Source organism: Pristiophorus japonicus, chromosome 19 (assembly GCF_044704955.1).
Source record: "Pristiophorus japonicus isolate sPriJap1 chromosome 19, sPriJap1.hap1, whole genome shotgun sequence".
NCBI classification, from domain to species: Eukaryota; Metazoa; Chordata; class Chondrichthyes; family Pristiophoridae; genus Pristiophorus; species Pristiophorus japonicus.
This window is the reverse complement of record NC_091995.1, coordinates 14,890,816-14,917,902: the sequence shown is the minus strand read 5'-3', so window position 1 is coordinate 14,917,902 and position 27,087 is coordinate 14,890,816. Positions and strand designations below refer to the sequence as shown.

Below are 27,087 nucleotides of genomic sequence, written 5' to 3'. Positions count from 1 at the left end.
CTACATATTGATTGGGCTAACCAAACTGATAGCAATAGAGGGGAGGAGGATTTCCTGGAGTGTCTTATTGATGGTTTTCTGGACCAATATGTCGAGGAACCAACCAGGGAGCTGGGCATCCTAGACTGGGTGATGTGCAATGAGAAAGGACTAATTAGCAATCTTGTTGTGCGAGACCCCTTGGGGAAGAGTGACCATAACATGGTAGAATTCTTTATTAGGATGGAGAGTGACACAGTTAATTCAGAGACTAGGGTCCTGAACTGAAGGAAAGGTAACTTCGATGGTTTGAGGCGTGAATTGGCTAGAGTAGACTGGCAAATTATACTTAAAGGGTTGACGGTGGATAGGCAATGGCAACCATTTAAAGATCACATGGATGAACTTCAGCAATTGTATATCCCTGTCTGGAGTAAAAATAAAACGGGGAAGGTGGCTCAACCGTGGCTAATAAGGGAAATGTAGGATAGTGTTAAATCCAAGGAAGAGGCATGTAAATTGGCCAGAAAAAGCAGCAAACCTGAGAACTGGGAAAAATTTAGAATTCAGCACAAAGGGTTTAATTAAGAGGGGGAAAATAGAGTACGAGAAGACGCTTGCCGGGAACATAAAAACTGACAAACTGACTGCAAAAGCTTCTATAGATATGTGAAGAGAAAAAGATTAGTGAAGACAAACTTAGGTCCCTTGCAGTCGGATTCAGGTGAATTTATAATGGGGAACAAAGAAATGGCAGACCAATTGAACAAATACTTTGGTTCTGTCTTCACGAAGGAGGACACAAATAATCTTCTGAAAGTACTAGGGGACCGAGGGTCTAGTGTGAGAAGGAGGAACTGAAGGATATCCTTATTAGGCAGGAAATTGTGTTAGGGAAATTGATGGGATTGAAGGCCGATAAATCCCCGGGGCCTGATAGTCTGCATCCCAGAGTACTTAAGGAAGTGACCCTAGAAATAGTGGATGCATTGGTGATCATTTTCCAACAGTCTATCGACTCTGGATCAGTTCCTATGGACAGGAGGGTAACTAATGTAACACTACTTTTTAAGAAAGGAGGGAGAGAGAAAACGCGTAATTATAGACCGGTTAGCCTGACATCAGTGGTGGGGAAGATGTTGGAATCAATTATTAAGGAAGAAATAGCAGCGCATTTGAAAAGCAGTGACAGGATCGGTCCAAGTCAGCATGGATTTATGAATGGGAAATCATGCTTGACAAATCTTCTGGAACTTTTTGAGGATGTAACTAGTAGAGTGGACAAGGGAGAACCAGTGGATGTGGTGTATTTGGACTTTCAAAAGGCTTTTGACAAGGTCCCACACAAGAGATTGGTGTGCAAAATCAAAGAACATGGTATTAGGGGTAATATACTGACGTGGATAGAGAACTGGTTGGCAGAGAGGAAGCAGAGGGATAAATGGGTCCTTTTCAGAATGGCAGGCAGTGACTAGTGGAGTGTCGCAGGGCTCAGTGCTGGGACCCCAGCTCTTTACAATATACATCAATGATTTTGATGAAGGAATTGATTGTAATATCTCCAAGTTTGCAGATGACACTAAACTAGGTGGCGGTGTGAGCTGTGAGGGGGACGCTAAGAGGCTGCAGGGTGACTTGGACAGGTTAGGTGAGTGGGCAAATGCATGGCAGATGCAGTATAATGTGGATAAATGTGAAGTTATCCACTTTGGGGGCAAAAACGCGAAGGCAGAATATTATCTGAATGGTGGCAGATTAGGAAAAGGGAAGGTGCAATGAGACCTGGGTGTCATGGTTCATCAGTTATTGAAAGTTGGCATAAAGTTGCAGCAGGCAGTAAAGGCGGCAAATGGTATGTTGGCCTTCATAGCTAGGGGATTTGAGTATAGGAGCAGGGAGGTCTTACTGCAGTTGTACAGGGCCTTGGTGAGGCCTCACCTGGAATATTGTGTTCAATTTTGGTCTCCCTATCTGAGGAAGGCTGTTCTTGCTATTGAGGGAGTGCAGCGAAGGTTCACCAGACTGATTCCCGGGATGGCCGGACTGACATATGGGGCGAGACTGGATCAACTGGGCTTTTATACATTGGAGTTTGGAAGGATGAGGGGATCTCAAAGAAACATGCAAGATTCTGATGCGGGTAGATTGTTCCCGATGTTGGGGAAGTCCAGAATCAGGGGGGACAGTCTTAGGATAAGGGGTAGGCCATTTAGGACTGAGATGAGGAGAAACGTCTTCACTCAGAGAGTTGTTAACCTGTGGAATTCCCTGCCACAGAGAGTTGTTGATGCCAGTTCATTGGATATATTCAAGAGGGAGTGAGATATGGCCCTTACGGCTAAAGGGATCAAGGGGTATGGAGAGAAAGCAGGAAAGGGGTGCTGAGGGAATGATCAGCCATGATCTTATCGAATGGTGGTGCAGGCTCGAAGGGCCGAATGGCCTACTCCTGCACCTATTTTCTATGTTTCTATAAGCACGTCCGCTGCCACCATTGAAAGCCTGCGGGCCATGTTTGCCACGTACGGCCTGCCTGATGTCCTTGTGAGTGACAATGGGCCGTGCTTCACCAGTGCCGAGTTCATGACCCGCAATGGGATCAAACATGTCACATCTGCCCCGTTTAAACCAGCGTCCAATGGTCAGGCAGAGCGAGCAGTGCAAACAAGCAAGGCCTGAAGAGGGTAACTGAAGGCTCACTGCAGACTCGCCTATCCCGAGTCCTGCTTAGTTACCGCACAAGACCCCACTCACTCACTGGGTTCCTCCCGCTGAACTGCTCATGAAAAGGGCACTTAAGACAAGGATCTCGTTAGTCCACCCTGATCGCGAACTGAGCAGACGCTTCAACAGAATACACATCATGATCGCGCAAATATGTCACGCGGAATTGAGATTAATGATCCTGTATTTGTGTTGAACTATGGACTAGGTCCCAAATGGCTTCCCGGCATTGTCGTGGCAAAAGAGGGGAGTAGGGTGTTTCTGGTCAAACTTTCAAATGGACTCACCTGCAGAAAACACTTGGACCAAACCAAACTCAGATTCACGGATTATCCAGAACAACCCACATTCGACCCTACCTTTTTCGACACCCCCCCCAACACACACACAAGTGGCAACTGACCCAGCGGTTGACCACGAAGCAGAACTCATCACCTCCAGCAGCCCAGCAGGACTCACCACACCCAGCAGCCCGGCAAGGCCAGCTGCGCAGCAGCCCAGCGAGGGCCCAACAAATGACTCACCAAAACCAGCATTTGCACCGAGATGATCAACCAGGGCAAGGAAGGCCCCAGATCGGCTCACATTGTAAATAGTTACACTATTGACTTTGAGGCGGGGGGGGGGGGGCAGTGTTGTTATATATGTAAACCTGTAAATACCTTGTTTAAGCACCAGTGGGCTAATTCCCTGGAGTCCCAAGGGATCCAACAATCCCTTGGGAGCACCTGTACATAAGGAGGCCTCACAGGCTGGAAAGGCACTCTGGAGACCTGTAATAAAGGACTATGGTCACACATTACTTTGAGCTTACAGTATCTGGTCAGCTTCTTTATTCAAGATATAACACTATTTATCTGCCCATATACTTAATTAATTCAGCTCTGTCATTTTTTGAGCTGCTTCCTACAAATCCATGGCCCCTCCCAGTTTACTATCAACAGCAAATTTGACCACAGTGCATTGAGATTCTGAGTCCAGATCATTTACCTAAATCATAGAATCATAGAAATTTACAGCACGGAAGGAGGCCATTTCGGTCCATCGTGTCCGAGCCGGCCGACAAAGAGCTATCCAGCCTAATCCCACATTCCAGCTCTTGGGCCGTAGCCTTGTAGGTTACTGCACTTCAAGTGTATATCCAAGTACTTTTTAAATGTTGTGAGGGTTTCTGCCTCTACCACCCTTTCAGGCAGTGAGTTCCAGACCCCCACCACCCTCCGGGTGAAAAAATGTCCCCTCAAATCCGCTCTAAAACCACTAAATACTTTAAATCTATTCCCTGGGTTGTTGACCCCTCTGCTAAGGGAAATAGGTCCTTCCTATCCACTATATCTAGACCCTTCATATTTCTATACACCTCAATGTGGTCTCCCCTCAGCCTCTTCTGTTCCAAAGAAAACAACCCCAACCTATCCAAATTTTTCTCATAGCTAAAATTCTCCAGTCCAGGCAACATCCTCGTAAATCTCCTCTGTACCTTCTCTAGTGCAATCACATCTTTCCTGTAATGTGGTGACCAGAACTGCACGCAGTACTCCAGTTGTGGCCGAACTAGTGTTTTATCATCATCATCATAGGCAGTCCCTCGAAATCGAGGAAGACTTGCTTCCACTCTAAAAGTGAGTTCTTCGGTGACTGAACAGTCCAATACGGGAATTACAGTCTCTGTCACAGGTGGGACAGACAGTCGTTGAAGGAAAGGGTGGGTGGGACTGGTTTGCCATACGCTCCTTCCGCTGCCTGCGCTTGTTTTCTGTATGTTCTTGGCAAAGAGACTCGAGATGCTCAGTGCCTTCCTGGATGCCCTTCCTCCTCTTAGGGCGGTCTTTGGCCAGGGACTCCCAGGTGTCGATGGAGATGTTGCATTTTATAAAGGAGGCTTTGAGGGTGTCCTTCAAACATTTCCTCTGCTCACCTGGGGCCCACTTGCCGTATAGGAGTTCCAAGTAGAACGCTTGCTTTGGGAACAACGGAGCTGGTCGAGTGTCATCAGTGCTTCGATGCTGGGGATGTTGGCCTGATCGAGGACGCTAACATTAGTGCATCTGTCCTCCCAGGGGATTTGCAGGATCTTGCGGAGACATCTTTGGTGGTATTTCTCCAGCGATTTGAGTTGTCTACTATATATGGTCCACGACTCTGAGCCATACAGGAGGGCGGGTATCACTACAGCCCTGTAGTGAGCTTGGTGGCAGATTTGAGGGCCTGATCTTTGACACTCTCTTCCTCAGGTGGCCGAAGGCTGCGCTGGCGCACTGGAGGCGGTGTTGAACCTCGTTGTTGAAGTCTGCCCTTGCCAAGCGATGGAAAGTGGTCCATGTTGTCCAGGACCACACCGTGGATCTTGATGACTGGAGGCAGTATTGTGTGGCGGGGTCAGGTTGGTGGAGGACCTTTGTCTTACAGATGTTTAGTGTAAGGCCCATGCTTTCGTACGCCTCAGTGAAGATGTTGACTATGACTTGGAGTTCAGTCTCTGTATGTGCGCAGACGCAAGCGTCGTTCGCGTACTGTAGTTCGACGACAGAGGTTGGGACGGTCTTGGATCTGGCCTGGAGACGACGAAGGTTGTACAGGTTTCCACTGGTTCTGTAGTTTAGTTCCACTCCAGCTTGTTGAGTGTGAGGTAGAGCATTGCAGCGAGGAAGATCGAGAAGCGGGTTGGCGCGATGATGCAGCCCTGCTTGACCCTGGTCCGGACGTGGATTGGGTCTGTAATGGATTCGTTGGCAGATCATGACTTGCATGTCATCGTGGAGCAGGTGGAGGATGGTGACAAACATTTGGGGGCAGCCGAAACGGAGGAGGACGCTCCATAGTCCCTCGCAGTTGACGGTGTCAAAGGCCTTTGTAAGGTCAAACAAGGGTTGGTGCTGTTCCCTTCATTTTTCTTGCAGTACAATTCAAGCATAACACCCCCCCTCCCCCCCGCTCTTGTGTTCTATGCCTCGACTAATAAAGGCAAGTATTCCACATGTCTTCTTAACTACCATATTTACCTGGCCTGCTACCTTCAAGGATCTGTGGACCTGCACTCCAAGGCCCCTTTGTTCCTCTACACTTCTCAGTATCCTACTATTTATGATGTTTTCCCTTGCCTTGTTAGCCCTCCCCAAATGCAGTACCTCACAATTCTCAGGATTGAATATAATACTAGTTAACTTCAATTGATCTTTCTTTCCCTTTTGATTTTCTTTTAAAATGATCTATTCTCACTATTTTGCTGCGCTCAACGTTTCCTTGATCATTATGTTTCCCACTTCTAGTAGGTTTTACTTTACAATCGCTTGTCCAGTTTATTTTCCCTATTCTGGGAACCCTGAGGCATCATATGGTACTTCCACTATAATGACCTATCTCATCTTAACAAATTAATTGCTTTATACCTTTCATAATAGGGCTAGAAATTCGTCCGCCACCGTCCGAGATGAATTTCTAGCCCTATGAAGAACTTTGCCAAATATACTTGGAAGTCTCGGCATACTTTGTCATAGGGCTTTCCAAAGTCTACTTGGGATGTTATTTCTTCAAAGAGGGCGAAGATGGTGGTCAGGCATGATTTCCCCCTCTGAATCCACATCAGGTGAACTCCCAATGATCAATTCCACCGATGAGTCTGTAGATGCTAGTGTCTATTTTATATCCTTTTTTGAATAGAAGCATGTAATTGATACCACCCCAGTGTCTAGTGACTCCCTCATAATAGTTTTCAGTGCTTCATAAAACTGCTTTGGTTTCTTTTAGCACTCATGGATAAATCCCATCTAGGCCCAGTGATTTGTTTATTTTAAGCAATTTTAGTCTGTCTACAACTTCAATCTCAATAATGTCCAAAGTTGTTAACTTTACTTCGGTTAACTCTGTTTGGAGAGGACATGTTGCTAATATCCTCAGGAAGTAATCATTCAGAATGGGTGATTTACAGAGCTCCTTGCAGAATCTGGCACAAGTGCTATACTGTGCTGAGAATATCCATTTGGCCAGCACCAAAAATACTATACTGTACAATTTATCATAGAGCTGCAGCTCCAAATGAACACTATCAGAAAATATCTGGTCTGAAATGTTTTCATTTATTCTCGAGATGTGGGCGTCGCTGGCAAGACCGACATTCATGTACCACATCAGAGGGGCAGTTAAGATGAAGCACATTGCTGTGGGTCTGGAGTCACATATAGGCCAGACTAGGTGAGAATGGCTGGTTTCCTTCTCCAAAGGACATTAGTGAACCAGTTGCATTTTACGACAGTCTGATTTTTACTGATGCCAGCTTTTTATTTCCAATTTTTTTTAAAACTGCATTCAAATTCTCAAACTGCCATGGTGAGATTTGGCCTCACATTCTCTGGATTATTAGTCCATGATAAGAAAACCACAAACGCAAAAGATTTTAACAAGCATAGATATTTGCAACTACTAAACAAGTCCTTAACAAGTTTTTTTTCCTCTCTTTGCCATTTGTTATTTATATCTCAGTATATTATGAATGTACGGGAATTCTTCTGCAAGTACAGTCCACCGACTACACTTATCCCGGATTTCAGCCCATATCGCGCAAACAGCGCTAACCATTTGTCATCACCATAGGCGCCAATTACAAAGGCACTGCTTAAACCGTATTAAGCGCATCGGCTATTTCGTACAGTTCAGTACTTACCAGATCAAAGCTGCCCATTTATAGGAATCCGTCTTCACTTTTGGTTTTGCTGCTGTGTTCTTAACTTTCGTTCCCCGCGTGCAGCCTGCAGCTGAAAATCATACAAAAACTCAGACAGAGCTGCCAAGGAACGTCCTTCATTTAAAATACTGCATGGTGCCTGCCGCTATCAATCATCATGGCGAGAACTGGCAGGGATGCACAGTGTGAACAGCTGATTGAAGCTGCTCAAAGTCTCCACTTTCCGACTACCTCCCATAGTCTTAACTGTGAACAGCCTACATGGCAAGCGAGCCCCAGGTGGGCAGAGGACAACCTCAAAACCTCCTTGATAAAGTGCAACATCCCCACCGACATCTGGAAATCCCTGGCCCAAGACCGCCCGAAGTGGAGGAAGCGCATCCGGGAGGGCGTTGAACAGCTCGAGCCTCGTCGCCGAGAACATGCAGAAAGCAAGCGCAAACAGCGGAAGGAGCATGCTGCAAACCAGACTCCTCACCCAGCCTTTCCTTCAACCGCTGTCTGTCCCACCTGTGACAGAGACTGTAATTCCCGTATTGGACTGTTCAATCTGTCCTCATAACTAAGATTCTCCATTCCAGGCAGCATCCTAGTAAATCTCCTCTGCACCCTCTAGTGCAATCACGTCTTTCCCATAATACGGTGACCAGACCTGCATGCAGTACTCCAGCTGTGGCCTAACCAAAGTATTATACAATTTAAGCATGACCTCCCTGCTTTTATAATCTATGCCTCAGTCAATAAAGGCAAGCATTCCGTATGCCTTCTTAACCACCTTATCCACCTGGCCTGCTACTTTCAGAGAGCTGTGGACAAACACTCCAAGGTCCCTTTGTTCATCTACACTATAAAGTGGCCTACCGCTTAATGTGTATACCCTTTCCTTATTAGCCTTCCCAAAGTGCATCACCTCACACTTCTCTGAATTAAATTCCATTTGCAACTGCTCTGCCCACCTGACCAGTAGATTGATATCCTCCTGTCGCCCATGACTTTCCTCTTCATTATCAACCACACAGCCAATTTTAGTGTCGTCTGCAAACTTCTTAATCATACTCCCTATAATCAAATCTAAATTGTTGATATATACCACAAAAAGCAAGGGACCCAGTACTGAACCCCACTGGAAACATCCTTCCAGTCACAAAAACATCCATCAACCATTACCCTTTGCTTCCTACCTCTAAGCCAATTTTGGATCCATCTTGCTACTTGCCCTGGATCCCATGGGCTTTAACCTTCATGACCAGTCTACCATGTGGGACCTTTTATCAAAAGCTTTGCTAAAGTCCATATACACTACATTGTATGCAATACCCTCATCGACTCTCGTGGTTACCTCCTCAAAAAATTCAATCAGGTTAGTCAAACACGATCTGTGTTGACTGTCCCTAATTAATCCTTGCCTTTCCAAATGTAGATTTATCCCATCTTTCAGGACTTTTTCCAATAATTTTCCCACCATCTGAGGCCTGTAATTACTCGGCCTATCGCTTTCTCCATTCTTAAACAAGGGTACTACATTAGAAGTCCTCCAATCCTCTGGCACCATGCCCAAATCCAAAGAGGACTGGAAAATTATGGTCAAGGCCTCTGCTATTTCCTCTTTTTCTTCGTTCAACAGCCTGGGATACATTTCATCCAGGCCTGAAGACTTATCTACTTTCAAAGCTGCTAAACCCCTTAATACTTCCTCTCTCACTATATTTATTTCACCCAGAATATCACACTCCTCCTCGATAGCAGTATCTGCATTGCCCCTTTCCTTTGTGAAAACAGATGCAAAGTATTCATTAAGAACCATACCAACATCTCCCGCCTCCACACAAAGATTACCCTCATGGTCTCCAATAGGCCCTACCCTTTCTTTAGTTATCCTCTTACTCTTAATATATTTATAGAACATTTTAGGATTTTCCTTAATTTTACTAGTCAAGGTTTTTTCCTGCTTTCTCTTAGCATTCCTAATATCCTTTTTAATCTTGCCTCTTAACTTTTTATATTCCTCTAAAGATCCTATAGTATTTAGCCATTGGTATATGACATAAGCTTCCCTTTTTTTTTGTATCCTCACCTGTAAGTCCCTAGACATCCAGGGGGTTCCAGAATTTTTATTCCCAATCTTTTTCTTTAAGGGCTCAGGTTTGGCCTGAGCCTTCCAGATCTCCTCCTTGAATGCCTCCCTCTGTTCCGACACTGATTTACCCACAAGTAGCTGTTTCCAAATCACTCCTTAACTTAGCAAAATTAGCATTTCCCCAATTTGGGACTTTTATTCTAGGCCTATCCTTGTCCTTATCCATAATTAACTTGAATCTGACTGAATTATGGTCACTGGCACCCAAGTGCTCACCCACTAATACCCCTTCAACCTGCTTATGTTCTTAGCTCATCCTCCTTGCATTAAAGTATATATCATTTAGCACAAGAAGACCTCCTTGATTACTACTTGCTAAGCCTTGTTTCCTCTGTCTTACAAATTCGCTTTCTAAATTCTTGCTATCCAATATCTGCTTTACTTCCTTCCCTATTGAATTTGTACTTGGGTTCCCATCCCCCTGCCAAGCTAGTTTAAACTCTCTCCAACAGCACTAGCAAAACTCTCCATGAGGATATTGGTCCCGGTGCTGTTGAGGTGCAACCCGTCCGGTTTGTACAGGTCCCATCGCCTCCAGAAGCGGTCCCAATGCCTCAAGAATTTAAAGCCCTCCCTCCTACACCAACTCTCCAGCCACGTGTTCATCCTCACATGGCACCGGTAGTAACCCGGAGATTACTACCTATGAAATCCTACCCATTAATTTTCTTCCTAGCTCCCTGAATTCTGCCTGTAGGACCTCATCCCTCTTTTTATCTATGTCGTTGGTCCCGATATTGACCACGACCTCTAGCTATTTACCCTGACCCCCCAGAATGCCTTGCATCCGCTCTGTGACATCCTTGACCCTGGCACCAGGGAGGCACCATACCATTCGGGAGTCACGTCTATGGCCGCAGAAATGCTGTCTGTTCCCCTATCACTAGAGCCCTTTTATTCTTCGTCCCTCCCCCCTGTGCAGCTGAGCCACCCGTGGTGCCTTGGAATTGGCTCTGGCTGCACTCCCCAGAGGCACCATCACCCTCACCGATACTCAGAAGTGAGTATCGGTTTGAAGTCGAGATGGACTCACGGGGGTACTCCTGCACTACCTGTCTAGCATTCTTACTTCATCTGGTGGTCATCCACTTCCCCTCTGCCTGCACGCCTTTAAGCTGCGGGGTGACCACCTCCTGAAACGTGCTATCCACATAGCTCTCAGCCTCGCGGATGCACCTTATTGACTCCAGCATCTGCTCAAGCTCCGAAACACAGAGCTCGAGTAGTTGAAGCTGGAGACACCTCCTGCACACACGGTTGTCTAGGCCGCGCGAAGTGTCGAGGACTTCCCACATGCCGCAGGTTGTGCACTCCACGGGACTGAGCTGCCCTGCCATCTCTCTAGTTAGACTTATCTAGTTTAAATTCTAATTCAAAATAAATAGAGAAAAGAGAGATACTTACGAACTCACTGACTTCTGTGGCCTCACCGACCTCTGTGGCTTCCCAAACTCTCGGACTCCTGGCCTCCCGAATTCACTGACCTCTGTGGCCTCCCAAAAACACCGACCTCTGTGGCCTCACCGACCTCTGTGTCTTCCCAAATTATCGGACTCCTGTCCTCCCGAACTCACCGACCCCTGTGGCCTCCCGAACTCACCGACCTCTGTGGCCTCCCGAACTCACCGACCCCTGTGGCCTCTCGAACTCACCGACCTCTGTGGCCTCCCGAACTCTTGGACTCGTTGCCTCTCGAACTCACCGACCTCTATGGCCTCCCGAACTCTCGGACTCGTTGCCTCTCGAACTCACCGACCTCTGTGGCCTCCCAAACTCTCGGACCCCTGGCCTCCCGAACTCACCGACTTCTGTGGCCTCCCGAACTCACTGACCTCTGTGGCCTCTCGAACTCACCGACCTCTGTGGCCTCCCGAACTCACCGACCTCTGTGGCCTCCCGAACTCACCGACCTCTGTGGCCTCTCGAACTCACCGACCTCTGTAGCCTCCCAAACTCTCGGACTCCTGGCCTCCCGAACTCACCGACCTCTGTGGCCTCCCAAACTCACCGACCTCTGTGGCCTCCCGAACTCACCAACCCCTGGCCTCTCGAACTCACCGACCTCTGTGGCCTCTCGAACTCACCGACCTCTATGGCCTCCCAAACTCTTGGACTCGTTGCCTCTCGAACTCACTGACCTCTGTGGCCTCCCGAACTCACCGACCTCTGTGGCCTCCCGAACTCACCGACCTCTGTGGCCTCTCGAACTCACCGACCTCTGTGGCCTCTCGAACTCACCGACCTCTGTGGCCTCTCGAACTCACTGACCTCTGTGGCCTCCCGAACTCACCGACCTCTGTGGTCTCCCGAACTCACCGACCTCTGTGGCCTCCCGAACTCTCGGACCCCTGGCCTCTCGAACTCACCGACCTCTGTGGCCTCCCGAACTCTCGGACTCGTTGCCTCTCGAACTCACCGACCTCTGTGGCCTCCCAAACTCTCGGACCCCTGGCCTCCCGAACTCACCGACCTCTGTGGCCTCTCGAACTCACCGACCTCTGTGGCCTCCCAAACTCTCGGACCCCTGGCCTCCCGAACTCACCGACCTCTGTGGCCTCTCGAACTCACCGACCTCTGTGGCCTCCCAAACTCACCGACCTCTGTGACCTCCCAAACTCATCGACCTCTGTGACCTCCCGAACTCATCGACCTCTGTGGCCTCCCGAACTCACCGACCTCTGTGGCCTCCCGAACTCACCGACCCCTGTGGTCTCTCGAACTCACCGACCCCTGTGGTCTCTCGAACTCACCGACCTCTGTGGCCTCCCAAACTCTCGGACCCCTGGCCTCCCGAACTCACCGACCTCTGTGGCCTCCCAAACTCACCGACCCCTGTGGCCTCCCGAACTCACCGACCCCTGTGGTCTCTCGAACTCACCGACCTCTGTGGCCTCCCGAACTCACCGACCCCTGTGGTCTCTCGAACTCACCGACCTCTGTGGCCTCCCGAACTCTCGGACCCCTGGCCTCTCGAACTCACCGACCTCTGTGGCCTCTCGAACTCTCGGACCCCTGGCCTCTCGAACTCACCGACCCCTGTGGTCTCTCGAACTCACCGACCTCTGTGGCCTCCCGAACTCTCGGACCCCTGGCCTCCCGAACTCACCGACCTCTGTGGCCTCTCGAACTCTCGGACCCCTGGCCTCTCGAACTCACCGACCTCTGTGGTCTCTCGAACTCACCGACCTCTGTGGCCTCCCGAACTCTCGGACCCCTGGCCTCTCGAACTCACCGACCTCTGTGGCCTCCCGAACTCACCGACCTCTGTGGCCTCCCGAACTCACCGACCTCTGTGGCCTCTCGAACTCACCGACCTCTGTGGCCTCCCAAACTCACCGACCTCTGTGGCGTCCCAAACTCTCAGACTCCTGGCCTCCCGAACTCACCGACCTCTCGGACCTCCTGAACTCATGGACTCTCCCGAACTCATGAACTCTCCCGCTCTCAGACTGTCCCACTCTCGGACTTTCCCGAACTCACAGAATAAAACATTTTAGAGAATAAAATCTCCATGTGCAAACCCCTTTTCTATCTTTTCTAATGAGAGCTGCCCCTGTTAAATAAATAACTGTTAAATGAATAAAATGTTGAAATGAACTGTGAAAGTCTGGATTTGTGTGTTTGGGCGCAAACACATTTGGCAATCAATGTGATAAGTATTTATGTTTACTTGTCAATACCGCATCAGGTGCAAATGCTCAAGCCTTGTGATGCATATAACTTAACCACGTTTAGCAGCACACAAATCCTTTGACAACAACCTGTGGCAGATAACAGAGGGCAATTTTAACCTATCTCGCCTGTCGGGAAACTGACAGGACCTGGTGTAGCACTGGTTTTACACTCCGCCTGATTTTACTCTCCGTTCAAGTCAGTGGACAGTAATATCGGATGGTGGGTATAAATCCAGTGTTTGACCTGATCCCGTCGACTTCCCACCTGGCGAGTTAGGTTAAAATTGACCTCAGGTCTATCTCTGTGACTAATGGAAAAGCCACCTCTAAAGAAGAAGGTTTTTTCATTGCTGGTAATAACAACAACAACTTTTATTTACATAGCGCCTTTAACATACTAAAACGTCCCAAGGCGCTTCACAGGATTGTTTAAGACAAAACAAATAAAAAGAAATTACGGCAGATAACCAAAAGCGATAGGTTTTAAGGAGCATCTTAAAGGAGGACAGTGAGGCAGAGAGGTTTAGGGAAGGAGATCCCGAGCTTAGGGCCCAGGCAGCTGAAGGCACGGCCACTAATAGTTGAGCAGTTTTAACCAGGGATGCTCAAGAGGGCAGAATTTGAGGAGCGCAGACATCTTGTGGGGCTGTGAGACTGATAGAGATTACAGAGATAGGGAGAGGCGAGGCCATGAAAGCAATTGGTAAGGTGAAAGTAATTGTGATTCTGACATGGCCTAAAAGTTCCCAGAGTCGAATCGTTAAACAGTTTGATGTATCACAGCCTTTTTTTAAAAAAGATGGTATAATGTGTACAATTTAATTAAGCAAATACCATAAATACACTTTTAAGCTATCCATCACAACTGTCTGACCATTATTAAAGTGTAATTGCAATCCAGCTTGCATCTCATTATTAGCTTCATGCCAAATTCGATGCAGCAGTTAAAACGGATAAAAGAGTTGAATGGTTAAGTGAATAAAAGTACTTGATAAAATCATTATTCATTTAACAGTTTTCCTCGGTAGAAACATAGAAAATAGGAGCAGTAGTAGGCCATTCGGCCCTTCGAGCCTGCACCGCCATTCAATATAATCATGGCTGATCCTCTATCTCAACGCCATACATCAAACGTTTTTTCCCCATACCCCTTGATGTCGTTTGTGCCTAGAAATCTATTTATCTCCCTCTTAAATATATTCAGTGACTTGGCCTCCACAGCCTTCTGTGATACAGAATTCCACAGGTTCACCACCTTCTGAGTGAAAAAAATTCTCCTCATCTCGGTCCTAAATTTCCTACCCCGTATCCTGAGACTGTGACCCCTTGTTCTAGACTTCCTAGCCAGGGGAAACATCCTCCCAGCATCCAGTCTATCCAACCCAGTCAGAATTTTATACGTTTCAATGAGATCGCCTCTCATTTTTCTAAACTCTAGTGAATACAGGCCTAGTCGACCCAATCTCTCCTCATACGACAGTCCTGCCATCCCAGGAATCAGCCTGGTGAATCTTCACTGCACTCCCTCCATGGCAAGTATATCCTTTCGTAGGTAAGGAGACCAAAGCAGCACACAATACTCCAGGTGCGGTCTCACCAAGGCCCTGTATAACTGTAGTAAGACATCCTTGCTCCTGTTCTCAAATCCTCTTGCAATGAAGGACAACATACCATTTGCCTTCCTAACTGCTTGCTGCACCTGCATGTTTGCTTTCAATGACTGGTACGCATCCACTATTTCCATGGCTACCTCTTTTAGTACTCTGGGATGCAGATTATCAGGCCCTGGGGATTTATCGGCTTTCAGTCCCATTAGTTTCTCCAGCACTATTTTCTTACTAATAATTTCCTTTCATTCCTCTTGCTCACTAGGCCCTTGGTTCCCTAGCATTTCTGGGACGTTATTTATGTCCTCTTCCGTGAAAACAGAACCGAAATATTTATTTAATTGTCCTGCCATTTCCTTGTTCCCCATTATAAATTCTCCCATTTATGACTGTAAAGGACCTATATTTGTCTTCAGTAATCTTTTTCTTTTTACATACTTGTAGAATGTATGTCAGTTTTTATGTTCCTTGCAAGTTTACTCTCATACTCTATTTTTCCCCTCTTAATCAATCTCTTGGTACTTTTTTGCTGAATTCTAAACTGCTCCCAATCCTCAGGCTTGCTACTTTTTCTGGCAACTTTGTATAACTCCTCTTTGGATCTAATACCATCCATAATTTCTTTTGTTAGCCATGGTTGGGCCAGTTTTCCTTTTGTGTTTTTGCGCCAAAAAGGAATGTACAACTGTTGCAATTCATGCATTCGTTCCTTAAATAATAATGCAATTTTGCAGAGAATTTTTAAAAATTGATTCCTCACCAGTTTATATACTTCAGCTATTTTACATCATGAAAATGTATTCCTTAGTGTGGTGAGTGAATATTTCTTAGTAAAGCCTCAGGTTGCTTTATTTAACATCTGTTCAGTGCTCACTAAGCTCATCAATAAACCTGTTGCTGCTCATGTACTAAATATAATTTGTAATATTTTATGTTACAAGTCAAGTTGAACATTGGTGAATATAATTTGAATAAAGAACTTTGCCTTGAAACAATTAAAAGCTGGGTGCTGACAATTAAGTTAAAAACAATTTCTTCTATGCTCTTAACAAACAGGTACTAGTCTGGATTGCTACCAACATGGTTTAAGTCCTTTGGATTGCAAATTTGAAACAATCACCTGTCCCAAGGATGAACTGTGCTACAAAAAAACTGGTAAAATAAGTAAGTAGGAATCACCTAGGTTTTTATCTTAAAATATGAACATAAATGACACAGCAGTTTCCCTGACTTTTTTTCTTCCCTTGTCCAATCTCTTCCCACCTACATCCGCGACACTTGCGATGCCCTCTGCCACTTCAACAGTTTCTAAATTCCTGGCCCCAACCATCTCCTTTTCACCATGGACATCCAATCCCTCGACACCTCCATCCCCCACCAGGACGGCCTGAGGGCGCTCCGCTTCTTCCTTGAACAGAGGCCCAACCACTTCCCATCCACAACCACCCTCCTCTGCCTGGCTGAACTTGTTTCCACATTGAACAACTTCTCCTTTTGACTCACTTCCTCCAAATTAAAGCTGTTGCTATGGGAACCTGCATGGGTTATACCTACCTTTTCGTCGGATATGTGATGCATTCTTTGTTCCAGTCCTGCTCAGGTCCTCTCTCTCATCTCTTTTTCCGGTACATTGATGACTGTATTGGTGCAGTTTTCTGCTCTCTCCCTGTTCTAGAAAATGTCATTCACTTTGCTTCCAATTTCCACCCTTGCCTCACCTTCATATGGTTCATCTCCAACTCTTTCCTTTCCTTCCTCTAATCTTTGTCTCCATTTCTGGGGATAGGCTATCAACAAAAATCCACATAAGCCCACTGACTCCTACAACTACCTGGACTACACTTCCTCTCATCCCACTTCCTGTAAGGATTCTATTCCATTCTCCCAGTTTCTCCATCTCTGTCGCATCTGTTCTGATGATACCACCTTCCATACTACTGCTTCCGATATGTCTTCCTTTTTCCTCAACCGAGGATATCACTCTACTGTGGTTAACATGGCCCTTGACCGTGTCTGTTCCATTTCCTGAACTTCTGCTCTCACCCCTTCCCCTCCTTCTCAGAACCACGGCAGGGTTCCCCTTGTCCTCACCTTTCACCCCACAGCCTCTACACTCAACAGATCATCCTCCGGCACATCCGTCACCACCAGCATGATCCCACCACCAAACACATCTTCCCCTTCCCTTTCATCATTCCGAAGGAACCGCTCCCTCCATAACATCCTGGTCCACTCCTCAAATCACGTGCAACACCCACTCCCCTTCCCACGGCACCTTCCCATGCAAGTGGAGGAGATACAACACCTGCCCTTTTACCTCCTCCCTTCCCACTGTCCAGGGCCCCAAACACTCCTTCCAGGTGAGACAGCGATTTACTTGTACTTCTTTCACTGTAGTATACTGTATTCGCTGCTCACGCTGCAATCTTCTCTACATTGGGAAGAAAAAAATGCCAATTAGGTGACCACTTGGTAGAATCTCCGTTCAGCCCATAAGTGAAACCCCAATCTTCCGGTTGCCTGTCCATTACTATTCTGACCTCCCTGTCCTCGGCCTCTTACATTATTCCAATGAAGCTCAACGTAAGCTTGAGGAACAGCACCTCATCTTTCAGTTAGACACTTTACAGCCTTTTGGACTCAACATCGCGTTCAACAATTTTAGACCATAACCTCGGCCCCTATTTTTCACACGGTAACTGTTGATGATTCTGCCATTCCCATTTACACCTCTTCTGGACCCATCTTTTAATTCTTTACTTGTCCCTTTACCATCTCCTTTTGCTTTGCACCATCATACCTTTTGTCATTTAATCTCTTCTGATTTCCACCCTATCATAGACCTTCCCTTTTTTTCCTTTCCGCTCCTCCCCCTTTCCCTGCTCCTGCACTTGCTTAAAATCTGTTACATATCTAACTTTTTCCACAGCTCAAGGAACAGCAGCTCATCTTTCGTTTAGGCACTTTACAGCCTTCTGGACTCAACATCGAGTTCAACAATTTCAGAGAGTAACCGCTGCCAATCTTTGGCTCCCTTTCCCCACCCCCAGAGCCGGTTTCTTTTTTTCTCTAATGGCGGTTGGTCATAATCCCACCATTCACACCCTAACTTGACTAATGTTTTTCCAACTCCTGGCATTACCATTTGAATTTGGGCCATCATCCCTTTTGTCTCTCTAATCCCTCTTGTCTTCCAACCTATCACAGACCTTCCCTTTTGTTTTTTCTAACATTTCCAGTTCTGATGAAAGGCCATCGACATCAAATGTTGACTCTGTTCCTCTCTCCACAGATGCTGCGTGACCCGCTGAGTATTTGCAGCATTTTCATTTTTTTTTTGGAATGTTGTTTAGAAAACTTGGTCACATTAACACTTGCTCAGAGGGGAGAATGTAACAGTCAAGGACAAATCAAAAGCTATTTTTGTCTCTACTAACTTGCCAGCAGAAAATTTAAGTATTTATTAGAAGGAATGTACTCAAGATGCAAAGTGCTCACCCTATAGCATGTGCAGGTTCCCCTGACTCAATGGGATACACCTCTCACTGACTGATGCCCCTGAGTAGCCTTGCAGGGAGAGAGACTCAATTCAAGGATTTTCATGTGGGTTAACTGTCATCTGTTGTTTTGTAAACGCATCAAAAAGAACATTGTGACGATTATAGTCTGGGACTGACAGTTGATGATATTAGCAGAGGAGCACTTAATGCATTTGTACGACATTCCCCCGTCCACTATTTTAATGCAGGCGTCAAGTTGTTTAAATTAAATGGGTTAACAGCTCCACTGAAATAATGGTGAAAGGGATTTCCTATGAATGTCCACTAATGTCACTGTTACAGGTAGATGTTCCCTTAGGCACTTTCAGATTTTTTTCAACTCATTCATCTCTGATACTTGGAAACATAGATAATAGGTGCAGGAGTAGGCCATTCGGCCCTTCGACCCTGCACCACCATTCAATAAGATCATGGCTGATCATTCCTTCAGTACCCCTTTCCTGCTTTCTCTCCATACCCCTTGATCCCCTTAACTGTAAGGGCCATATCTAACTCCCTCTTGATTATATCCAATGAACTGGCATCAACAACTCTCTGCGGCAAGGAATTCCACAGGTCAACAACTCTGTAAGTGAAGAAGTTTCTCCTCATATCAGTCCTAAATGGCCTATCCCTTATCCTAAGACTGTCCCCTGGTTCTGGACTTCCCCAACATCGAGAACATTCTTCCCGCATCTAACCTGTTCAGTCCCGTCAGAATCTTATATGTTTCTATGAGATCCCCTCTCATCCTTCTAAACGCCAGTTTATCCAGTCTCTCCTCATATGACAGCCCAACCATCCCTGGAATCAGTCTGGTGAACCTTCGCTGCACTCCCTCAATAGCAAGAACGTCCTTCCTCAGACTAGGAGACCAAAACTGAACACAATATTCCAGGTGAGGCCTCACTAAGGCCCAGTACAACTGCAGTAAGACCTCCCTGCTCCTATATTCAAGTCCCCTAGCTATGAAGGCCAACATACCATTTTCCTTCTTTACCGCCTGCTGTACCTGCGTGCCCACTTTCAGTGACTGATGAACCATGACACCCAGGTCTCGTTGCGCCTCCCCTTTTTCTAGTCTGCCACCATTCAGATAATATTCTGCCTTCGTGTTTTTGCCCCCAAAATGGATAACCTCATATTTATCCACATTATACTGCATCTACCATGTATTTGCCCACTCACCTAATCTGTCCAAGTCACCCTGCAGCCTCTTAGCGTCCTCCTCACAGCTCACACTGCCACCCAGTTTAGTATCATCCGCAAACTTGGAGATATTACACTCTATTCCTTCATCCAAATCGTTAATGTACATTGTAAAGAGCTGGGGTCCCAGCACTGAGCCCTGCGGCACCCCACTAGTAATTACCTGCCATTCTGAAAAGGACCCATTTATCCCGACTCTCTGCTTCCTGTCTGCCAACCAGTTCTCTATCCACGTCAATACATTACCCCCAACACCATGTGCTTTGATTTTGTACACCAATCTCTTGTGCGGGACCTTGTCAAAAGCCTTTTGAAAGTCCAAATACACCACATCCACTGGTTCTCCCTTGTCCACTCTACTAGTTACATCCTCAAAAAATTCCAGAAGATTCGTCAAGCATGATTTCCCCTTCATAAATCCATGCTGACTCGGTCTGATCCTGTCACTGCTTTCCAAATGGGCTACTATTTCATCCTTAATAATTGATTCCAACATTTTCCCCACTACTGATGTCAGGCTAACAGTTCTATAATTACCCGCTTTCTCTCTCCCTCCTTTTTTAAAAAGTGGCGTTACATTAGCTACCCTGCAGTCCATAGGAACTGATCCAGAGTCGATAGATTGTTGGAAAATGATCACCAATGCATCCACTATTTCTAGGGCCACTTCCTTAAGTACTCTGGGATGTAGACTATCAGGACCCGTATGGATGGCCTCTTTCTGTGCTATATGATTCTTTGAGAACGTTTATGTTTTACTGCTAAATTAGTGTTCCAACTTTGTCTGTGATGACTCTGAATGACCAATGTAACATGGATAATCATATATTTTATTTTACAGAAAATAATTTGATTGCAAGTCTTGGATGCACTTCAGCTGATCAATGTGACAAAACTTATGAAACTGATTTTGCCGGATTGACAGTTAGCTTGCGTACATTTTGCTGTAGTAATGACTTATGTAATGGAAGCACAGATGTGAAAATAGCACATACAATGGGTGCTGTGTTGGTGCTTGGCTGGATAATATGTTTTCTGTAGAGTCTCATCTACTTCTCGCAGAACATTGTGTGAACGCACATAGAACTACCATAGTTATCTCTAAGACTATTTGTTAGCAATCGGTATAAAAATGAATATATTTCCTCACATTCGTGAAGAAATGAAGTACAAGAATATTTAAGGGACAGCCCACTGCAACTGACCAAGGTTATTCATTATATTCCAGTTGTCCTGAATAGCTAGCCAGCCTAATTGTAAAAAGTAAATCACAGGGACCATTGAACCTTCAGAGGTATAAGTTACAACTGTGCATCCCTACATGTACTGTTTAAAGAGGTCTACTAGCAGCCAATGTTAGCTACATTATATATGCTTTAGACTTGACAGTACTCTGAATATTATCTAGTTTTAAAACTTGGAGCAACCCTAGGGTGGTATGAAAAATAATCAGAAACCCTGCTAAAAATGTTATTAGTTATCGTCACTGGTCAACAACTTAAGTTGAGTTTTCAGTTGACTCCACCCTCGAGACAACTCACTCTGAATAGTAGGAACAGCTAGAAACACTCAGAACTTAGTCATGAATGTGAGTTTAAGTACTTAAAAAAAAAAAGGCGAAGAGAGTTCTACCCAAATATTAAGAAAAGTATTGAAGACAATTCTTCACCTGGCTTCCAACATCTGGGTTTGGAATTCTGTTTAAATGCTATTCTTTAGCACATTGGCTGATACAATCATGTGAAATTCCTTTGTGGCCCAACTTAATAAAGTATTACAACGCCATCATTAAAATAGCATTCAATGGAATTTAATCCTTGATGGAATTCTAAAATTAACACACCGAACAATTTCGACCCCCAAAAGTTCCTATTTGGATGGAATCTAACAGATTTTCCTCAGAATGGGAAGAAATCACCACAGATAAAACTGTGGAGAATTTTCCTGTTCCAGTGTCTTCAGCTATTGGATTGCCTGGGCTCAGAAATTACAGGAGGGTTAGCTGTGGAGGAGAGTATGGCCCTAGTGGAGCCTGCCTCATTTCCCCATCCATTAATATAAACCTCCTAGCTCAATGCCATGCCCAGGTGGTACAATATCCACAGGTGCAAGAACAGGAAAATATGCCCCTATAATCGAGACAGTGTCCTGCAGCCTGGCCCAATTCCTTCACTATCAGTCCTACTTGTTGACAACACAACTTCATTGAGCTGTTCTTACGAAGTGGGCTTGGCACATCACTCTCCATTTAAGGCCCCAGAGTTAGAATTTAACTTAGTACTTCATAAGTCCTGACAATTATCCCTCAGGTTGAGATCTAAAGCTGCTAAGTGGATAATTTAGCTATGGTCGCATTTTGTTTTGTTTTTATCTATTTCTGTCTTAACATAGTTTCTATTTTCGTAAAGATACAGGCAACTCTTTGGGTTGCTTGCTAACTATTTCAGTTCATCAGAACTGCTAGTTATATACAGACATTTGATACAGTGAAGACAGGGACAATCAGATGACACCACCTAAAACGCCTCCCTGTGTCTTTCCCTGCGATTTGGCTGACCATTCATGCCGTGTAATACTCCTTCATTCAAAGAATAACAACTACACACAGTGGTGAGTAATGGAACATTTCAGATACACGGTTAGGAACTAAACATGCCTTGGCCCAAAGATTCTGGATGCAAGGGAGCACGGTGATTAGGTGCATTGCCTGCGAGGGATCCCAGAATCTGGGCCAGAACCTGCTTCAGTCAGGATTCTGCCCTGTGTAACCTGCCCTTCAATTAGTTAGGGGGGAATGTTGGTGAGTCTTCTATCCACATCCACCCCCTCCTCTCTTCCCCCACCATGTTATAGACACATGTCTGGGGCAATCCTGAGTTACCCCAGGAATTCCACCCATTACACTTTTGCAAGAAAGACTTGCTGGCTAAGTAATTTAATTTGTTATATTACAAAGACTCTTCAAGATTATATAGATAATATAAGTTAGATAAACCAAAATGTACTGTACTGCAGTTTAATAGAGCAATTTGTAGTCAGAAAAAAAAGATATAAAGTTTCATCTGGAAACTGTGACACAACATATACCTGTGCATTTCTCCAGTTGATAGCAGAAGGTTTGCTAATGATACCAAAACCTTAAATAATCCTGTGAGGAAGCGTGGTGTGGAATGAAGGCCAGTGAGGTGAACACTATGTCTTCAAATTGAATTTGACTGCAAAATCCTGACATGAGCCCTGTTGGAGGCCATGTAATGGCCTTAAAAGCTCAGCAGACAAAGGTAATCGTTTGCCTTCGCAACTGTAGTACTTGACTCCCTTCAGAGCATTTTAGATAAACCTATGCTGCTTGTGTTTGGCCCGTTCTTGGCCATGTTCTGCCATCGGTGTGACATGGTGTTGCTTCAGTTCTCCTTGCCACTATTGGGCAGGCATCTCTGATGCACCCTTTCAGGCAAGGGATGGCGACCCAACTGATAAATCTGTAATTTCGGTGTTTCGAGTTCCTATACTTCAGTGCAAACAGAAGTATGGACTTCCACCAGTGGAATGGGACTCATGGAATTCCATCTTCCTAGAGAAGACACTCAGGATTTTGCAGTCGAGTTCAATTTGAAGACATAGGTTAGTGTGTTCACCTCACTGGCCTTCATTCCACACCACACTTCCTCATAGGATTATTTAAGGTTTTGGTATCATTAGCAAGCACACAGCCCACCTTCTGCTATCAAATGGAGAAATGCACAGGTATATTTTGTGTCACAGTTTCCAGTTGAAACGTTATATCTTTTTTTCTGACTACAAATTGCTCTATTAAACTGCAGTACAATACATTTTGGCTTATCTAACTTATATTATCTATATAATCTTGAAGATTCTTTGTAATATAACAAATTATTATAGTTGATAACAGGTAAGCATTTTAAGGTATCTTTCTGATGCTAAATATCATCAAAGTATAACCACTGAAGTCAAAGAAACTGTTTACATGTTATCATTTTCTGTATCTGTACTAATTCCCAATGGATGGAATTGCCCCCTGTTACATTTTTTTATTAAAATTGTTTTGTTATTTAAAATGTGAACAGATTTTTTTTTAACCGTACTTGCAGGAGATACATAGCGAAATATCAGATTGCAAACATGAAAACTACACTTGCAGAATTATCAGTTGGGCAATGGCCTATCCACAAGATTGAATATTTATCTGGGTTTAGTCATGTTCTGAACATTGCATCCCCTCCAAAAATACAGTTTTGAATTAAAGTTCAGTAAAGAGGCAATTAGTGATCAGGCTTTTTAAAGCCATCAAAGAAGAACTTGTGCAGTATTCTACAATTGCAAAATCAAATGGAAACCTTCAGACTGGTGGTAGTAAGTTTAAAGAAGGAGAGGGTTTTGATATCCTATTGCAGCAGTGGCATAAATTAATAAACAAGCCTCTACAAGGGTGCATCGCCCGACTCCGCCCCGCCTCAGCTCATCTGTTGCTGAAACCCCTCATCTATGCCTTTGTTATCTCTGGACTTGACTGTTCCAACACACTCCTGGCTGGCTTTCCACATTCTACCGTATGTAAATCTGAGATTATTCAAAACTCTGCTACCCGTGTCCTAATTCGCACCAAGTCCCGTTCACCCATCACCCCTGTGCTCGCTGAACTACATTGGCCCCCAACCGAGCAAAGCCTCGATTTTAAAATTCTCATCCTTATTTTTAAATCCCTCTGTGGCCTCGCCCCTCCCTATCTCTGTAATTTCCTCCAGCCACACAACCTTCCCCACGCCCCCTGAGATGTCTGCTCTCCTCTAAATCTGGCCTGTTGAGCATCTCTGATTATAATCGCTCAACCAATGGTGGCCATGCCTTCAGCATGGAATTCCCTCGCTGAACCTCTCTGCCTCGCTACCTCTCTTCCTTTTAAGATGTTCTTTAAAACTTACCTCGTTGATATCTGTCCTAATTTCTCCTTATGTGGCTCAGTGTCAAATTTTGTTTTATAACTCTCCTGTGAGGCACCTTGGGGAAGTTTTACAAGGCTAAAGGCATCGTATAAGTACGGAGTCGGTTTCGCCATCAAGAATGAGCTGGTCAACCGCCTCAGAGACCCTGCGGGATTAGCGAACGTCTCATAACTCTCCGACTCACCCTATCCCGGAACCAGTGCACCACAGTCATCAGCGCGTATGCCCCAACACTCGAGGCCAAAGGGAGATTTTACTCCAGCCTCGATCAATCCCTGTCCCACGTCCCTACAGACGACAAACTGATCCTCCTAAGGACATAGACCTCTGGGGAGGCGTGATCGGCAGAGAGGGGGTAGGGAAAACCAATTCCAGCAGTACCCTGCTCCTGACAAAATGCCTACAACACGACCTTGTCATCACTAACACCTTGTTCCACCAGAGGGACAAGTACCAGGCAGTGTGGCAACACCCTCACTCCAAACACTGGCACCTGCTCGACTATGTCATCATTCGAGGCAGGGATCACAAGGATGTGTGCATCACCCGCGCCATGACAGGAGCTGACGATTGATGGACGGACCATCGCCTAATCCGTTCCATCATCAACATAGCCCCAAAGCGGCGACGACAGCAGAAGCAGTGCCACAAAAAAATCAACGCCGGGGCAGTCAAAGACCCAGCTAAGTGAGCCCTATACAGCCAGCACCTCACTGCTAACCTGGCAACTCTTGATGACCCCGAAACGCAGAACGCCCACAGCGCTTGATCTGCCCTCCAGGCCACCATAATCAGTGGCTGCACAGAGACGCTCGGTCACTCAACCAGGAAACACCAGGACTGGTTTGTTGAGAATGACCAGAAGATCCAAGAGCTAATAAATCGCAAGCGCAGGGCATTTCGGAACCTAAAACAACAACCCAACTCTGGAGCAGCAAAGCAGCTTTACAAACGGCTTCAGGCCAAGGTTCAACAAAAAACCCGTGACCTAAAGAATAGATGGTGGGTGGAGAAAGCACAGGAGATCCAGCAGCTGGCCAACATCCATGATGTGTCAGGATTCTTAACAGTCAAGTCCACCTACGGCCCAAGCACCCAAGGCCCCACCCCACTGCTGGCCAAGAACGGAGAGGCACTCATCAAGGACACCGAGGCAGTCAGAACCCGCTGGAAAGCGCACTTTGAAGATCTCCTTAACCAAGACTCTGCCTTTGACTTCATCGACTCCATCCCGCAGCATGCTACCCGCCACCATCTCAGCAAAACCCCAGCCCTGCACGAGGTAGAAAAGGCCATCCGTCAGTTCAAGTACAACAAGGCAATTGGAGCGGATGGAATCCCTGCTGAGGCACTAACGTATGGCGGAGAGGCACTATTGGCACGAATGCATGACCTCATTTCTCTCATCTGGAAGGAGGAGAGCATGCTTGGAGATCTCAGAGATGCAGTAATCGTGACCATCTTTAAAAAAGGGGACAAGTCCGACTGCGGCAACTACAGAGGAATCTGCCTGTTATTAGCCATGAAGGTCATCGCTATCCTCCTCCACCGTCTTCTCCCTGTGGCTGAGGAGCTCCTCCCGGAGTCACAGTGTGGATTCCATCCACTACGGGGCGCAAAGAATATGATCTTTACAGCGTGACAACTGCAAAAGAAATGCAGGGAACAACATCAACCCTTGTACATGGCCTTTGACTTTACAAAGGCCTTCGATACTGTTAACTGCGAGGGACTGTGGAGCGTCTTCCAAAAGTTTGTCACCATCCTCTGTCTGCTTCACGACGACATGCAAGCCGTGATCCTGACCAACGGATCCACCACAGGCTCAATCCACATCTGGACCAGGGTCAAGCAGGGCTGCGTCATCGCGCCAACCCTCTTCTCGATCTTCCTCGCTCCACCTCACACTCAACAAGCTCCTCACTGGAATGGAACTAAATTTCCAGAACCAGTGGAAACCTGTTCAACCTTCGTTGTCTCCAGGCCAGATCCAAGACGGTCTCATCCTCTGTCGTCGAGCTACAGTACGTGGACGATGCTTGCGTCTGCACACATTCAGAGACTGAACTCCAAGTCATAGTCAACATCTTCACTGAGGCATACGAAAGTATGGGCCTTACACTAAACATCTGTAAGACAAAGGTCCTCCATCAACCTGACCCCGCCACACAGCACTGCCCCCACAGTCACCAAGGCGCAGCTCTGGAAAACATGGACCACTTTCCATACCTTGGGAGCCTATTATCAGCAAGGGCAGACATCGACGGCAAGGTTCAATACCGCCTCCAGTGTGCCAGCGCAGCCATCGGCCGCCTGAGGAAGAGTGTTTTCGAAGATCAGGCCCTCAAATCTGCCATCAAGTTCATAGTCTACAGGGCTACAGTGATACCCGCCCTCCTGTATGGCTCAGAGACATGGACCATATAGAGTAGACACCTCAAATCGCTGGTTAAGTACCACCAACAATGTGTCTGCAAGATCCTGCAAATCCCCTGGGAGGACAGACGCACCACTGTCAGTGTTCTCAATCAGGCCAACATCCCTAGCATTGAAGCACTGACGACACTCGACCA

At 46.1% G+C, this 27,087-nt stretch overlaps 1 long non-coding RNA gene across 2 annotated transcripts in view; it reads left to right on the top strand.

Annotated features, from left to right (window-relative positions):
• LOC139230370 (uncharacterized) overlaps positions 1–22,521 on the top strand; it is a 46,472-nt gene extending 23,951 nt beyond the window's left edge. For both annotated transcript variants that reach the window (XR_011587909.1, XR_011587908.1), the window contains exons 3-4: positions 15,859–15,966; positions 20,392–22,521. This is a non-coding gene — a long non-coding RNA (uncharacterized lncRNA). The remainder of the gene's footprint in view (positions 1–15,858; positions 15,967–20,391) is intronic.
• Positions 22,522–27,087: the final 4,566 nt, after the last annotated feature.